Source organism: Schistocerca piceifrons, chromosome 1 (assembly GCF_021461385.2).
Source record: "Schistocerca piceifrons isolate TAMUIC-IGC-003096 chromosome 1, iqSchPice1.1, whole genome shotgun sequence".
Lineage (NCBI taxonomy): Eukaryota > Metazoa > Arthropoda > Insecta > Orthoptera > Acrididae > Schistocerca > Schistocerca piceifrons.
This window is the reverse complement of record NC_060138.1, coordinates 200,368,139-200,380,358: the sequence shown is the minus strand read 5'-3', so window position 1 is coordinate 200,380,358 and position 12,220 is coordinate 200,368,139.

Below are 12,220 nucleotides of genomic sequence, written 5' to 3'. Positions count from 1 at the left end.
TTCTGTATAGTGTCTATCTTTGGTACATGTTGTGCTAGGTTATGTTACCGTCGGTTACTAGAGAAGCAGTTTGTTTCGAGTTTCTGGTGCTGTTTTATTTTATACAACGAAAACTGTATATAAATGGAAATAGAAACTCTTGAAGGTGAGTTATTACACAGATGTGTTAGCGAATTCATATCTGAAGCTCATAAAAACCAAACGAGATGAGAGTATTGTCTTTAGGCAACATTGCCCCTATAACGAACTTGTGTAATGTTTCTAGTACTGTCATGAAATCTCATTTACAGGATACTGAAGATGGAAGCAAACACATTTTCTGGATGAATCAAAGGACCAGCATTATTTTACCGCTAGAAGACTCTTGTACCATAGGTGGTTGACTACAGTAGTAACGAAGATTTAAAATATGAACCACAGACGGTTCGCGACAGTAGCTTCCTGGATATTCCAGAATCTGATGCGGAGTCTGATGAAGAATCCAGTCACCAATAACCGAATCGTCACCGAGCAAGGTGGCGCAGTGGTTAGAACACTCATTCGGGAGGATGACGGTTTAAATCTGCGTCCACCTTTCAGGACTCAGGTTTTCTGTGATTTCCTGAAATCACTCCAGTTCCGGGATAGTTCCCTTGAAAGGGCACGGCCAATTTCTTTCCAATCCTTGACGCATTCTGAGCTCATGCTCCGTCTATAATGATCTCGATGTCGACGGGACATTGATCCCTAATTTTCCTTTCTTCCGTCCATCCACTAGAATCGTTGTAATTTGGACACTGGCAGTGAAACGCAAAATAACAGCATAAACGCCAAACGCAGTAACAAGAAAGGCACTGCATTCAGCTCATGATTGGTGGAAGGGGTTCCAATTATACACTCCTGGAAATTGAAATAAGAACACCGTGAATTCATTGTCCCAGGAAGGGGAAACTTTATTGACACATTCCTGGGGTCAGATACATCACATGATCACACTGACAGAACCACAGGCACATAGACACAGGCAACAGAGCATGCACAATGTTGGCACTAGTACAGTGTATATCCACCTTTCGCAGCAATGCAGGCTGCTATTCTCCCATGGAGACGATCGTAGAGATGCTGGATGTAGTCCTGTGGAACGGCTTGCCATGCCATTTCCACCTGGCGCCTCAGTTGGACCAGCATTCGTGCTGGACGTGCAGACCGCGTGAGACGACGCTTCATCCAGTCCCAAACATGCTCAATGGGGGACAGATCCGGAGATCTTGCTGGCCAGGGTAGTTGACTTACACCTTCTAGAGCACGTTGGGTGGCACGGGATACATGCGGACGTGCATTGTCCTGTTGGAACAGCAAGTTCCCTTGCCGGTCTAGGAATGGTAGAACGATGGGTTCGATGACGGTTTGGATGTACCGTGCACTATTCAGTGTCCCCTCGACGATCACCAGTGGTGTACGGCCAGTGTAGGACATCGCTCCCCACACCATGATGCCGGGTGTTGGCCCTGTGTGCCTCGGTCGTATGCAGTCCTGATTGTGGCGCTCACCTGCACGGCGCCAAACACGCATACGACCATCATTGGCACCAAGGCAGAAGCGACTCTCATCGCTGAAGACGACACGTCTCCATTCGTCCCTCCATTCACGCCTGTCGCGACACCACTGGAGGCGGGCTGCACGATGTTGGGGCGTGAGCGGAAGACGGCCTAACGGTGTGCGGGACCGTAGCCCAGCTACATGGAGACGGTGGCGAATGGTCCTCGCCGATACCCCAGGAGCAACAGTGTCCCTAATTTGCTGGGAAGTGGCGGTGCGGTCCCCTACGGCACTGCGTAGGATCCTACGGTCTTGGCGTGCATCCGTGCGTCGCTGCGGTCCGGTCCCAGGTCGACGGGCACGTGCACCTACCGCCGACCTCTGGCGACAACATCGATGTACTGTGGAGACCTCACGCCCCACGTGTTGAGTAATTCGGCGGTACGTCCACCCGGCCTCCCGCATGCCCACTATACGCCCTCGCTCAAAGTCCGTCAACTGCACATACGGTTCACGTCCACGCTGTCGCGGCATGCTACCAGTGTTAAAGACTGCGATGGAGCTCCGTATGCCACGGCAAACTGGCTGACACTGACGGCGGCGGTGCACAAATGCTGCGCAGCTAGCGCCATTCGACGGCCAACACCGCGGTTCCTGGTGTGTCCGCTGTGCCGTGCGTGTGTTCATTGCTTGTACAGCCCTCTCGCAGTGTCCGGAGCAAGTATGGTGGGTCTGACACACCGGTGTCAATGTGTTCTTTTTTCCATTTCCAGGAGTGTATTTGTAAGTACCGATATGTAAGACACTGAGTACGAATTTATCCTTGTATAGGCGAAGGAATGCTCCCAGATGTTACAGAAAATGCAGGTGGGTAGGATGCACAAGAGTCCGTAAGAAAAATAAAACGGGAGCTCTTGTGTCAGTGAATGAGGTACAATATGACAGACTTGGTCACTGCCCAGAGTGTGGGCCAAAGAGATGATGTCGGCATTGCCCTCAGGGACATTTGACGCAAAAATGTGGAAGCATTCTGTGCGTTATTGCAAAGAGGGATTGTTTTAAGACATTTCACGTGAAATAAATCAAAATGCAACCATCTTTTCATCTACAGGAACAATATTGTGATATTTCATATTGTAGCATCCATGGCACCTTTTACGGAAAATGTTTCTTAAAAGCAGCATGCTGTATTTGCAAAGAATAAATGTTATAAAAACTCAGATGCATGTACAATTGTTCACTTGACCATATAAATCTAACTTAAGTAGCAAAATATTATTTCTTCATAATATTGCTGTGTGTGAACAATAAAGAGTTAATATCTCCCTGGTAGCTAAACAGTTGCTCTCCTTCGTTCCTTTTTCTATGTTGCTTCTAAACAAAAAGTTATTTGGTGTGGTCAAGATAAATGCGAAACTGAAATCCTACATTTTATTGTTGCTGTTACTAAAATCGTAAGTCTTTGCGGCTCGTTAAAAATAAATGTGATGGCAAGTTGTATTGGGAGGGCGTGGAGCCAGTAGCAAAACGTGACGCCCTCCCTCGCCACACCCACATTCCCCCACCTCGGACCCTAGCCTCGCCACAGTGACAGCGCTCCCGATAAACCTCGCAGACCGTTTGTGCTTTCAAACGTAAAGGGAAATTAAGCCCGTTTTTCACTAACGACTTTCTTGTCTCAATTGTCTGCTCGAGACAAATAAGACTACTGCTGCGCCCCTGGTGTTTTATTACTGCACTGAGTCTCGTTTGTGTCTAGTGGTCATTTTCGTTTACACGTCAGCACAAAAATTGTGTGTGTTGCGAGACCTGTCTGTTGTGAGAGCTGTCTCTTGTGCAATTTGACACCAGAACGGTGAAAGTGAGGTTATGAGGGACGATCCTTTCCACGAAAAAGTCGAAGCATAGTAACAAAATGTAGGAAATGCAATGGTAATAGAGTTTACTAATGGCTCTGAGCACTATGGGAGAGTTTATTAATGGCCAAAGGAAAATTCATAGTGGATGTTCTTGTCAATGCCGAGTAGTAAATTCTGCACACACCAGAGAACTGAAACAATAGGAAAAATGTCGTCCAAACATTGCAAAACATACACATTTATTTGCTCGAGAAAACGTACTTGCAAACACATTGAACAATAGCTTGAACACAATAAACAGCGCCTTTTTTACTTTATCATTTGTATCTTCTTTGCTTGGTAAAAAGCAAATAACATCGATAATTATTTTTCTCGTCACATAATTGTGACTTTTTCACTGTTGAAATAATTTTCATACACGTTTACCTATTTACATACTTGTTTATGCATAGTGTAGACGTTTTCTCTGTAGAACGTAAATACCTTTTGCCTGCAGATATTAACTCACCCTCTCTTGTAGTAGAACCCAAGTAGGAAAAATAGCGAAAATATCACGGAACATGCGAAAACATTCTCGGATCTGATCCAAAGCTTCGAAATAAATAAATAAAACAAAGAAAATAATCCAGTAAAGATTACGAAGACATGAAAGCACAAAATCAATTTCTGGAAGAGAAATGATGACGGCCAGAACAGATTAACTTCCGCCACAGTACTCTGTTTTTGCCGATGTGCAATATGCAACATATTCGGAAATTTAGAGCTCCATACTCGATGCACTCTATTACGGGTGAAACTCATAGAAGGACTTCCACGGTACTGATTTGCTGCAAGTTTATCAATCCGTCATCACGGTTACTTATATTCTATTTCTGTTTTGCCCTTTTTAAGAACACTGGTTGGTTTCATCTCATTATTTTATGATTGAGGTTTCTTGTGTATATCGCACTCTCTGAATTTTCAGTATAAATATGTTGCTCACATTTTGCTGGATTTTGATTCTATATTTATTTTTGTTTAGTTTAAAGCAGAAGCTGGTTGCGTTGCATCATGTTACTGCTTACATATACGTGTGTGAACTGCTCGATTTAAATGGGTTGGAAGTGTACTGATTTTCTTCTACTTCATTTTTGATCTAAATAATGAAAAATTGCACTGGTTACTTGTTGTTTCATACTTAGCACAACGCGTTTCGAGAATTTATTCTCATTATCAAGTGCATTTGTTTTTCTAAATATTTTTGTGATGTCTGCATGCAAAACATGTTGTGCTAAGCATGCAAAAGTAAGTAACTGGTCTAGTTTTTTATTATTTAAATGATAAATGAGACAGTTGCAGGCTTTTCAAAATATCGATTATGGTGAATGAAATTAAGTACTTTATTTCTGTTTGCATCTGCATTTTGTACTTTCTCGCATTTAATGAAGAACTCTGCGTTAGCAGCTATTGACAGAATTGGTACTCAACTTTATGACATCTTTCCCCCGGATGTGTACGTAATCCTACCTTGAATAGTGTTGTTTGTTTCCACTGAGCGCCATGCATTTGACAGTGGTTTGTGGAGTATGGATGTAGATGTGGATAGGCATGCTTTGTAGTGTTAATGACTTCAGTAGTCTTCTATGCAAATACTAAAAATGAAACAGTTGTTACGCAAATGTGTTCACACGTTATTAACAAGTACTTCAAAAAATACATAGTAGCATGAATCAATGAACTAGAGTCATACTCTCCCCTATAACAATGCGAGAAAATACGAAAAACGTTTGCGAGCGAAAGTAACGTTGAATACGAACACTATATTTACAATACCTTTAAACGACCTGTTCACACACGGATTCGTAAGCTGTAACAAACAGACATGTCTTCAAAGAATACCATGTGACGAAACCATCTTTTGTTTCATAGGAAAGAAAATTACACTTTTGAAACTGTAATATTGGGTTTTATAGTCAAAAGGCGACCATGGTATCATTTACAAAATTTTACATGCTTGTGAACACCAGGCTATGAGAGGTTAAGCTTTAATTTTTGATTGATGTTTCCGAATATATCATTTTGCAAGGTAACAAAAACATTTCAATGTACACAATTTATCATTAGACTGCCAGGCCCATACACAAAGTGTAAATGAAAAGTATCATCGTATAACGCTCGTGTGTCCCAAAGCAAGAATACCAATTATCGTACCATACTTTCTCGTATTCGAAGTTCTCTGCCAGGCCACTAGGAGCGCTGTTGTCGCTCTTTGTTGGTCTTTTATAACATGGGCTTTGTACTTCTTATAATTTGGGTTTCTGTACAGTCTATAGATTTCACGTCATAGACACACACTCAACGTGGCGGGTTGCTGATTTACACGCAGGCACAAAAGGCGCACTCACAGTAGTCGATTTTGGCAAGAAGGTCGAGCGTGTAAGGCGGGCTTAAGTTCGTAGTCTTAAAGGGAGACTCCACCCAAAGACTTCAACTTTTATCAGGAAAATTTTAATGGCTATTTAACATCTTTTGGATGTTTACTCTGAGGTTCCTGAACGAACTGGCTGTATTCGAGTTACAAGTATGTCTAAGAAATGTTTGAAATACGGATTGAAGTAGGGGCTGAGCTTCGAAAGTGATCAAAGTAGTACCTGTATATCAGAGACTTTGCATCTGATGCACAACTGTTAAGATACACTGATGGCAAGACACGAAATCCAAATGAAAGTTTACGCAGTGTCATTTGTACCAAGTGGCCCAAAAAAAGTCATTTTGGGTATTGTAGAAGCTGTTTCTAAGTTCAATATGAGCTGTCTCAACTGTCTGGAGACTGAAGAAAGCAAGGGTCCAAGTACTCATTTATCACAGTCCCATAGGAAGATTTGCTTATCTAGAGTTCAACGACAGATTAATCAGTCCACAAGATAGTGACTGGAGAAGGAAAAATTCAAGAAAAAGGCTATTTTGGTCTTCAGATTACGAGAAGAAGAAGCCTTGCAGTAATAAGAAGGGGAAACTCATGTTTATTGTACTATCATTCATTTTTTAATAAAATTTTAAAATCCATTTTCCCTTATGTTTATTTTTCTAAGTTCAGTGCGAAGTTTCTTGTCTTAAATGTTAACCAATCTCAACGAAATATTTGCAGGAAGTAGTCTTGAGGTACTGACACACTTCTACGTATTAATACATTGACGAAAAAAAAATCGCGACACCAAGAGGGACTTAAGCGACGTAAACGAATGTTGGTAGGTGTGTTTCTACATCTGAAAGTTTCTGTCTATTCAAATTTCGCGCCAGTTGCATAAAAGTGGCGCTAGTAGCTCCACTATGATGATGCAAATAAAGTTTGCTTTAAATGCAAGCTGTAACGGTCGTGAGCGTTAGTTACCTTTGAGAGTTGATGTGATGAGTTTATGTTACTCAAGAATGCCTGTAAGGCAACTAAGGCGCCACTGTCAACACCTCTCTGAGTCTGAACGAGGTCGCGTAATAGGGGCTCCGAGAAGCTGGATGTTCCTTCTGCGACACTGCAGTAACACTTGGCAGGAATGTAACCACCGTAATGGTTGCTGGCAGCGGTGCTCACGAGAATGAACAGTAGCAGGAAGTACGAGCTCCGGACGCTCACGTGGCACTGCCGACAGGGAAGACCACCGCGTTCGGTATATGGGCTCTGCATCTGCAGCAGCAAAATGAACAGCAGATGGCACCACAGTGACACATCGAACTGTTACAAATCGGTTTTACAGACACAATAGTACCTTTCTTAGCAAACATATACACCCATTCACTTGACGAAAGGTCTGTTCCTAAAGACTGGAAAGTAGCACAGGTAACACCAATATTCAAGAAAGAAAATAGGAATAACCCATTGAATTACAGACATATCACTGACCTCAATTTGCAGTAGGATTTTGCATGTGACTTACGTGAAATGTCCGTTTGGTGTGTTTGTTTTCATAACATTCGTCCAACAGATGTAAATACATTCCCACTGCGTTCTTATTGTAGCACACGTAAATTTTTATCACTGTACACTTCAGATTTGTCACTGAGAAGATTTCTGCCACACACCACATGTTTTGATACATACAAAGAGCATATGAGTATCAAAGATGCTATGATACATCATAACATTTGACGATGATGTCCTATGTTTGGAAAGGATCATATATTCATTTACGTAACTGTAATGCCTTTTACACTAGTACAAAGACATTGATTATTTTTTAGTTGGTATTGTTACATTAATCATAAAGTTGTGTTTATACATATGTATATAGTACTGTATAGGTAAAATAGTACATTATTTTATTACGTTTAGCATCATGAGAGTTATAGTAACACATACATTTGCTACTTGATCTGCAGACAGGCGTACTAATATTATTTGCTTTGTAGGTTGGAAAATTTTTTTTGGAAATTTTTCAGGAAAGGGGTGTTAGCTAACACTGTTTGTTCATTAAGGATATAGTCTGGGATGCTGTTTTTGTGTGTGTGTATTTCTATTGCTTCTAATATACTCATAGTGGCTCCTTTATCTGCTAGATGTAAAATTTTTGAGTTGTCCTCAATGTTTCCCACTGAATGGTTTTCTTCAGCAATATGGGCTGCAAATGCAGATTTGTTCAAATTACCAACTCTGAAAGCATCAATGTGTTCCTTGTATCTAATATCAAAATTTCTGCCTGTCTATCCGATGTAGAATTTTTGGCATGTATCGCATTTGAGTCTGTATGTTCCTGATTTACAGTAGGGACTCTTGAAGGTATTTACATCATGGATTACTTTTTGTTGTAATTTATTATTTGTGAAAAGCTGATTGCAATACTTTTCTTTTTAAATAAGGTTGCTATTTGGTATGATAGTGGGCCTATGTATGGGAGAGTAGCATATTTTGGTTTGCCTTCTGTGGCACACTGATTTGGTTTGAAGTGACTGCTGTGAAGTGGATCTGTGGTTTTTGTCTGCATTTTGTTGTGGAGTTTTTCTATTATTGTGGCTTTATGTCCATTATTATGAGCAATCTGTAACGCAAACATCTGTGTGTGGCGTGTTTATAATTATGTATTATTTATATTTTAGGACAATTAATCTGTAAAAAACACACCACATGTCATAAAGAAAGCGTATAAACCGTCTGAGGATGAATCACAACGATTCGAAACCGGTAACGGTACCCTTTGAATAAAGGAACTGAAAGTAAATTTGTGGCCCAACACCATCAACATTTGTCTGCACACAACAGCCACGTTCTCCATCATGTCATCATAAGACAAAATTGCGTCCCTATATTGACCGACCAAATGCAAAAACAGGCATGCAACTCCAACATACCTGTACAATACAATGCATGCATGTTTGCATGCTTGCATTCAACATGCTGGGATTACACCGATTATTAATGTACCAGCATTTCACATTTGCAGTGACTTATCGCGAACTTACATCTCATGTGATCTTGCAGCGTTAACTACTTAAATATGTTACCTACACAAATGTATTCCCGAAATTTCTTTACTGTACACAATTTTTTTTTGATGTTGCAATTTTTTCCGTATTATCGAAAATGTAGTTTGTCAGTTTTAGTATCACATTTATGTGACGATGAAAGTCTCGAGCTCTTTCTTCTTATCTCGTGTCTTCTACTGAAAATCTCGTGCTTGAACTCTTGTTAACTTTACTATTACAGAGATCTCCTAAACTTTATTTTTTTATTGGTCCTGTGCGCAACAAAGAACTTACTTGGTCTTTCTGCTGCCACTGCTTGATCTGCTGCATTCCATTACTTAACAAAAACATAAAAGAACCTATTATTCACGCTGAGTGCAATGCATGTTTTGTATGGCGGCTCCTGCTGTTGCCGCGGCTGCTGCTGCTTACTACAACTACATATAATTCAAGAGAAAGGGTTTGGTCAAATCTAAACTCGATAAATGGTAAGCCAAACAAGTAATTCCTTTTTTCAAAAACTATATTCTGAAAGCGATTCTTTCTCATTCAACTAACAAAACGCTATAAGCTCTTTGAACAATCGCTTCGTATGTAAATCTGCCTCCAGTAGCATTAAAGCAATATTACAAATTAATCAAACTCTTGAGACAGACTGAAATACTTCTCAATTAAATACATAGTGAAACAATTCCCTGACAATTACAAAAGAAATCAATGACAAAAATCAATACTTAATCTATACGCCTAACAATGGTTTCCCTAAGAATTCAACTCCAATCATTATCAAAATTACCGTCTGCTGCTACGCATATACAAAACTCTTTAAATTAATAAGCGCGCTGCAAATTATAAGAAAATATCAACTCAATACCAAATCCTGTGTCGCTGCTGGCGGACAAGGCAGTACGACAGCTCGGCGACGACCCCTCCCACAACACACGTGCGCACCACAGCAGGCGGGCTCGTACACTGGCTTCCAAACTGCCACTAAGTAATCCGTGCGCTGCGAAGCGCGACATCAATATCTTAGATTCCAGAGCTTGTGTATGTGCGCTGTAGCCAACCTTTAAATCCTAAGAGAGTATTGCCTACTCTCACCGATGGTTAAAGAAAATTTCAGCTTGAAACCTGAAAAAATACTAAAATAAAATTAATAATGTTTGTCATAAAATGAAGACATGGAACTGTTGAACAGTGTCTTGTTAATGAACCTAAAGAATCTGGAATGTGAGAATCGAGGTCTGAGTACCAAAAATTGGTTTTCAAAAACAGCATTAAAATTAAAAAACAAATGATATTCTGGACTTCAAAGCACGCATATTTCTACATATTTACATGGTAGATTAGATTTTAAAGTTAAACTGAAATTGGCAAAGTAGAAGAGAAGTTAAATTAGTGAGTGTAGTGTGCATAAGACCAGCTAAACAGTGATTCAGGGAGACAGCGTCCTCGCAGAGTTTTTCCGTTGCCACTGGGACAGGAGAGGCGGCCAGGAGCTTAAAGGTGCCGCCTCGAGAGCATCACGTCCGCCAGACGGCTGTGGCGGCGTCTGTGGGCCGGTGGAAGGTTGCCAAGTAGGTGGCGGGCAGAAGGACGGCAACAGGTGCGCGGCCCGTGCCGTGCAAACAAGGCAGCCGCGGCGAGAGGGCCGGCCAGCCACTGGCTGAAGGGAGGGGGCTAAACGCAGGACCAGCTGCCTCGTCAGCGGCTCTGCTCAATGGCACGGCGCCCCCTTCTGGAGTCCTCTATCTTCCTCCGTGTCAGAGCCAGACGGCATAGTGGCGATGCAGCAGTACGAGCCACCCCGAAAGATATACACTGCTGACCATTAAAATTGCTACACCAAGAAGAAATGCAAATGATAAACGGGTATTCATAGAACAAATATACTAGAACTGACACGCGATTACATTTTCACGCAATTTGGATGCATAGATCCTGAGAAATCAGTACCCAGAACAACCACCTCTGGCCGTAATAACGGCCTTGATACGCCTCGGCATTGAGCCAAACAGAGCTCGGATGGCGTGTACAGGTACAGATGCCCATGCAGCTTCAACACGATACCACAGTTCAAGAATAGTGACTGGCGTATTGTGACGAGCCAGTTGCTCGGCCGCCATTGACCAGATGTTTTCAGTTGGTAAGAGATCTGGACAATGTGCTGGCCAGGGCAGCAGTCGAACATTTTCTGTATCCAGACCCGTACATGACCCGCGGTCGTGGATTATCCTGCTGAAATGTAGGATTTCGCAGGGATAGAAAGAAGGGTAGAGCCACGGGTCGTAACACATCTGAAATGTAACGTCCACTGTTCAAAATGCCGTTAATGCGAACAATAGGTGACCGAGACGTGTAATCAATGCCACCCCATACCATCACGCCGGGTGATAAGCCAGTATGGCGATGACGAATACACGCTTCCAATGTGCGTTCACCGCGATGTTGCCAAACACGGATGCGACCATCATGATGCTGTAAACAGAACCTGGATTCATCCGAAAAAATGACGTTTTGCCATTCGTGCACCTAGGTTCGTCGTTGAGTGCACCATCGAAGGCGCTCCTGTCTGTGATGCAGCATCAAGGATAACCGCAGCCATGGTCTCCGAGCTGATAGTCCATGCTGCTGCAAACGTCGTCGAACTGTTCGTGCAGATGGTTGTTGTCTTACAAATGCCCCCATCTGTTGACTCAGGGATCGAGACGTGCCTGCACGATCCGTTGCAGCCATTCGTATACGATGCCTGTCATCTCGACTGCTAGTGATACGAGGCCGTTGGGATCCAGCACCGTATTACCCTCCTGAACCCACCGATTCCATATTCTGCCAACAGACATTGGATTTCGACCAACGCGAGCAGCAATGTCGCGATAGGATAAACCGCAATCGCGATAGGCTACAATCCGACCTTTATCAAAGTCGGAAACGTGATGGTACGCATTTATCCTCCTTACACGAGGCATCACAACAACGTTTCACCAGGCAACGCCGGTCGACTGCTGTTTGTGTATGAGAAATCGGTTGGAAACTTTCCTCATGTCACTACGTTGTAGGTGTCGCCACCGGCGACAACCTTGTGTGAATGCTCTGAAAAGCTAATCATTTGCATACCACAGCCTCTTGTTCCTGTCGGTTAAATATCGCGTCTGTAGCACGTCATCTTCTTGGTGTAGCTATTTCAATGGCCAGTAGTGTATTAAAATACACTTTTCTACGATCTATTTAAGAATTTAAATTATCAGGAAGCACTTCGATACTTTCCTCGCGGATTTGAATACTAAGTGAGCTTTGGTCAGGATTGTTGATATCGTGTGATGTTTTTCAAACAGGCAGCAGTTGGTCTTAAGGTTGCGCCTTGAAATGGCCGTTAGCTCCATGCAGCAGTGGTTTGAGACGTGACTTTT